Source organism: Frankliniella occidentalis, unplaced genomic scaffold (assembly GCF_000697945.3).
Source record: "Frankliniella occidentalis isolate FOCC.00 unplaced genomic scaffold, Focc_3.1 Scaffold4, whole genome shotgun sequence".
In the NCBI taxonomy this organism is placed as follows: domain Eukaryota; kingdom Metazoa; phylum Arthropoda; class Insecta; order Thysanoptera; family Thripidae; genus Frankliniella; species Frankliniella occidentalis.
This window is the reverse complement of record NW_026267134.1, coordinates 2,521,184-2,526,995: the sequence shown is the minus strand read 5'-3', so window position 1 is coordinate 2,526,995 and position 5,812 is coordinate 2,521,184. Positions and strand designations below refer to the sequence as shown.

The following is a 5,812-nucleotide window of genomic DNA, read 5'->3' as shown; positions in this document are numbered from 1 at the left end:
TTCGACACTGATATCGATCATGCCAAATGTAACAGGGTCCCCCCTCGGGGGTGTCCTGCTGCTGCGGCAACCAGGTCGGGCCCGCGCGCCGTAACAGTAACACGTTACCGGTCGGCAGTAACAGCAGCACGGTAAAGAGCAGAGCGGCGGGGCGGGCTAGTGTCCCCCTCCCCGCGCGGGCGTAACTGCTCGGAGTGGGAGAGAGAGTAAGAGTGAGCTGGCTGGGCGAGTGGTGGGAGCGGGTACGGGGGCCCTGGCGGCGCGCGCGGACCAGTCAGTCAGTGGTTCTACCGCCGCCGCGGCACGCCGTACCGAGCCGTGACTTCACGTGCGTTGCGCACGCCAACAGCAGCTGCAGGCAGCTGCAGAGAGGCGGCCAGCTGCTTGCTTGCCTGCTTGCTTGGCTCCCCGCAGCTGCAGACAGCTGTTGTGTAGTGCGACTTCCTGAATCCGCCCGCCCTCGCCGCGCGCGCGCGCCTCACCTTTCGAAACGCGAACCCCGCACCGCGCGCGCCGCGCTCGCCGTCGCCGTGCTCGCCGTGAGCAGCGCGTCTGCCGCCGACACCGCCACCGCATTTTCTGACATAATCGCCTTGCTCTCTGCTGCTCCACCCTCGGGAGCCTTTAGCGTCCTTGCCTCCGTTTTCATCTTTCTCTATCTCTCTCGTCTCTTTCTGCCACCCCGTCCCTCTCTTCTCTCTATCTCTCCTGGTCTCCAACACCCCCCGCCCAGACGGGGTTGCGGTGGCGCTGTCGGCGGTGGCAGCGGCGGCCCGACGCTCGCTACCCAGTGGTGCTACAAGTTGTGATTCGTTTTTGCAGTGGACTATGCGCCCCAGGACGTGATCAGTGACCCCAGTGACCCTAGTGACCCTATCCCACCCACAACGAAGTGCCAAAAGGAAGCTAAAAGTGTGTGACAAAGTGTGCGACAAGGATACAGGATACCATTCACCCACTTCAACCGCGGCAGCACTGGACTATAGCCGTGCTCACCATCTCGGATGAAAGGGTAAGTGATTTTTGAGTGTGTTTTCTGTTGCTGTTTCTGTTTTCCTGCGCAGCAGTAACCGGGGAACGCAAGAAAGAAGAATAAAAAAGGCAGCGGCACAGATTGCCTAGTTGTGTTGGGTAAAATTTTCTCACTCGGTCCAGAACGGTTATAATTCGCCATTCCTGTTCCCACCGCGCCTCGCGCTCCGCACACCAACTGACAGCGGCAGCAGCAGCAGCGGGCGGCAGCAGACCCCTTGCTGACCACGGCTTTCGTTTTCAACCGACGACAACTTCTCTGCACCCAGAAAAAACCGTTGCTTGAGCCACGAAAACTGTGTTTTGCCTCTGTAAAAAAAAACTCCGTGCACCACAAGGTGGTTTTGTTTTTCCGTACCCAAACACAATACATCGCCCTCTTTCAATGGTAAACTTGATCTTGGGCCAGCTTTGTGTACTTGCGTATGAAAACGACTTTTCTGGTTGTGGTGAACCCCGTCACGTCTTTGGGTTGCCCCGAACGCCGTGGGGGCTCCGCGGGCCGTGGGGCTCAACGGGGTCCCCGCCCGTTCCCCACCGCCCCGCCCCGCCCCGCCCCACGCCCCACCGCGCCCCACGCCAGGCCACCCCGCCCCGCCCACCAGGCCCCGGGGGCCCCGACGGCCGCGGAGACAAGCTGTTGCTGCTGCCGTGCTTCCCCGGAGCGGCGCTTAGCGACGGGGTGACTACCTTCACTTTTATCCGGCCCCCCGATCAGATCCGGGGTCCAGAGTTCGGTCCGGTCCCCCCCCCGGTGCAGGCGCCGTTCCCTCCGCGGTCCCGAGGCGCACGGAGAGCACCGTGAGACGTCAAAATGACGTTTTAGAGCATGATGGTATCAAAAGTCTTGGCAGAAATGAATTATTAAGTATGACCTTAATGGTATGCATGAATTTCTGGCACCTTTTGCACTAACACATGAGCAAACGGAATCGGAAACGTGGTAAATCGTGTCAATGACTAAGGGCCTCAAACTTGTGAGAATCCCTCTTGCTCTCCAGTATTTCGTCTCTCTCGTTTGCTTATCAATCCATGTCGGAGCGACAGAGACAGATAACAGCGGGTTTACGGACACAGCGGGTTGGTTCGTACCTGGTCCAGTCCAGTGTCCAGTCGGGCCCGGCTCGGCTCCGCTCGACGCGACTCGGCTCTGCTCGGCTCTGCTCGGCTCGACTCGGCTCCACTTTTACTTTCAAGCCGGCATCCGATCGCGTGTCGTGTGATGAAACGTACCGGGCCTGCGGCTGGCCGGCTGCCTGGCTGGCCGCCCCGGCCGCTTGGCTGCCTGCCCCGTCTGTCCGGTTGTCCGTCTGGCTTGGGGGCCTAGCCGGGCCTAGACCGGATCGGCCGCTTGACGGACAGGCGGACAGCCAGCCGGCCGGCCGGACCGATCGACGCAGAGGCCCGGTCTAAATCTCGACCCCCGACGTGCGTTCAAGTTCCCACCAACCACCGCGCCGAGTCGAGCAGCGACCCCTCCGCGCCCTCCTCCCCGACCCGCGTTTGAATCTCCCGCCTGCCGCCGACACGATGGCTCGACTGTGAGCGGCCCCCTCTTTGTTCAGAGTAAAGTTATGCGGCGCGGCTCGGGACGGGGGCGCCCCGTGCGCCTAGGTCGAGAGGGAAAGGGTTCGGGCGGGGCGGGCGGGGCGGGGCGGGGCGAGTTGAAGACAGGGCGCTGCCCTCTATATTGACCTGCGCTTCGTGTTGGGGCCTATCTATACGGCCCAAGAAGAATTTATGGGTGACGCTCCTGCTTCTTCCCCTCCCCCTCCCCGACTTACGCCCTTTCCCCCTCCGTTAGCGTCCAAATTCATCATTAAGACGCCCGTCCTAAAGCGCTCTGCTCCACGCTCGCCTCCTCGGAGCGGGCGTGAGGCCGGTCGCGGCCCGTCACTCTTCACACTCGTCACTCGCTCACTCACTCTCCGTTTAGTTTTGAGACTCACTTTCGTTTCGGGCCGGCCTGGGGCGTCACTGAGCGTCAGCGCGCGCAGAGGAGGGGACAGCAGAGCGGTGGTCGGTACCTTTTAGTCTCTCACAAACACACACACACACACACACACACACACACACGCACGCTCGCGCACTTACTCATACACTCGCTCGCACACACATCTTGCGGGCAGGGGAGTGAAAAACGTCGCGCACTCACTTACTACTTACTTTCGAAGTGGCGGATAGGTCGGTATGCCACATTCACTCGGGCCCCGGGCCGCCTGCAGCGCCGCGCTGCTGCAAAGCGACAGCGCGCGGGCCGCCCCGCCCCACCCCGCGATGCTTATCGCGAGCGCCTGAGCGCTGAGTGCTCTTGTAACATTAATTTCGTGCGTACACCGACAAAAAACATACATACGACGGGGGAAAGGGAGAGCGTATGTGTAAAGAATAAAATGGCTGGTCATAATTAACGAATGACAGAATTGCAGGTGTTTGTGTGACTGCGTTCGTCACACGCGTTCTCGTGAGCGACTTGTGTGAGTGACGATTCGTCGCACACACTTGTTTTTTTTTGTCGGTGTGTAGGGGACACGCGGTACGACACGGCGCCGGCACGCCCCGCCCCACTTCTGCTATCTCTCTCTCCTTTTTCCGACTTGAGTTTCCCTGCGCGCCGCGCGGAGCGGCTGCCGGTGTCGTGAGGAAACTCAACAAACTGCTCTGCGTCCCCGCGCCGTCCGATTTGGAACAAAATGTTGTCGTTGTTGTGCAACAACTCCCAGCACCGGCTCCACACCACTGCCAGCGACCGCACAATGTTTCAAACGTTCCAAACGTGTTGCACTTCGGCGCCGAGCCGCGATGCAGACGCACGCACAGCGCGCGCGTGTCGACGCCGCCCACCGCGCCAAACGAAACCGCGTTGGTGTCGCGCAGTGCTCTCGTATTTTTGCAGACGGCCCTACCTTTCTCTCTCTTGCTCGCACTCACCCAAAGCAAGCCCGGTCCAGAATATATCTCTCTCTCTTTCTCTCTCCCTGGCTCCGGCATGCCCGCGTGTCGTGGCAGCCTGCTCGACCAGTCCACCGCGTCCACTGTACCGATGGAGACAACAATCATACCTTTTTAGTTCCAATAAGGTTGACTTCTTTTTGATCATTTTCCCCCATTCAACGTGACCGCTGCTCGCATGCGCTGCTGAAGTTCTTGTGCGGCGCGGACTTGCGCTACTGTACACTATTCTAATGCACGCGCGGTTGTTTCGACTGTTCCCGGGCGGCGAATAACCGGACGCGGGAAGGCCGTGACTCTTTTCTCCTGTTCGGACGTCACCGAGGTGCTCGCCGGAGCGTGCCCTCATGTCCGCGAGACAGCGTCAGCCAGCGCGGCCGCCCTGGAAGGTCGGCCTTCTCCTGCCCACTCCGCACCGCGCGCCGGCCTCTGGCCTGGCCGCCGCCGTCGTCGGTGACATCGATATCTCGAAGGTCACTGCGCACCGCTCTTCCAATCGACTTTCGATTTCGTGCCGTCCGCCGCGAAGAGCTCTCTAGTACGCGACGGACGCGGGCCCCACGCGGGGGAGGAGGGGCGAAGGTTAGTCATCGGCGTCACTCGCACGGAGGCCTCCGCTGGCCGCGGGGACGGCCACGACGAGCCAATAACGAGCCGCTGGACGTCGTGAGAGTGTGCGGCCGGCGCCTGGCTGATACGGGGACCTGGGCCGCGGGCTGGGCGCCAGAGAGAAGCTTTAGTGGGCTCTCTCTCTCTCTCTCCCTCTCTCTCTCATCCAGGCTGAGCCTGCGGGTGGTGGGGACGGTCCTCCATCCACGACAATGCCCCCGATAACGTGGCAGAGCTGAGAGATGTGTGACCGTGGCAGTGCGGTCTCCCACGCCACGGAGGGGAGAGGAGGAGGAAGGAGAGAGAGAGAGAGAGCGGAGAGGAGCAGGGCTGCTCGCAGCGGCTGTCGTCCCACCACCGGCGCCGTCCACCGTCTCCCCCGCAGGACGCCGCAGGACGTCTCCCCCCGGGTGGGTACCCCAGCAGGCCTCGCCCCGGGCCCCCGCTGTCCCCAGAGCGTCCTGGACCGAGACCAGAGCTCCACGCCGCAAGGTCGGCAATTTCCGAAACAGCATGAAGGCCCTCGCTGCAGTGGCGAGGTTCGGCTGGGCCCAGGCGCGCCCGAGTAGAGTGCACAGTACAGAGCTCTCCGCCGACGACCCTCCCATACCCGCCCTTCCTCTTCCCACGCCATTCTTCCATCGACAGCTATGTGATAATGACTCAGCAAAAAATAAAAATAAAATGAAAAAGGTTTACTTCAAAAAAAAACAAAAAAAAAACGAACGTCATTACTACTACTGATGGCCTCGTTGGCGTACGCCAAGGTCAGAGCTCATGAGCACGACCTACCGCAAGATAACAGATAACCCGTAGGTTCAATGCCATGTGCCGCGAGCAAACATGCAGCAGTTTCTTGTCGCCGGTGACTCTTTTTTCTTTTCAATCTCTATGGAACTTTGCGATCTAATCCCCGGCCACTTCCTTCTATACTGTGGAGGTAATGTGTCTCTGCCAATACGGGAAAGTGCTGCGATTCTTCCAAAAATAAAACTGCGTGGTGTATTATTTGATGAAGAGGTTCGCAGCACAGTCCCAGCAGAGGCTTCTGAGACCGGCCGGCCGTAAAAGCATTTAGCGCCCTGGGAATGTGTTGTCCGGTGAGGTCGCGGACCTCCCGTCCCAAGGCGACGACCCTACTAAGCCACGACAACCACACGCTTATTACATACATCAATTATTTTTTTCATTGTTATTATAATCATTACTTTAAACAAAA

General features: G+C 60.0%; 1 protein-coding gene across 1 annotated transcript in view; it reads left to right on the top strand.

Moving 5' to 3' along the window:
- Window positions 1-239: 239 nt before the first annotated feature.
- LOC113202133 (A disintegrin and metalloproteinase with thrombospondin motifs 8) overlaps window positions 240-5,812 on the top strand; it is a gene marked incomplete at its 3' end in the record, with an annotated part of 106,949 nt that continues 101,376 nt past the window's right edge. The window contains exons 1-2 of the mRNA XM_052267631.1: window positions 240-328; window positions 823-1,012. The remainder of the gene's footprint in view (window positions 329-822; window positions 1,013-5,812) is intronic.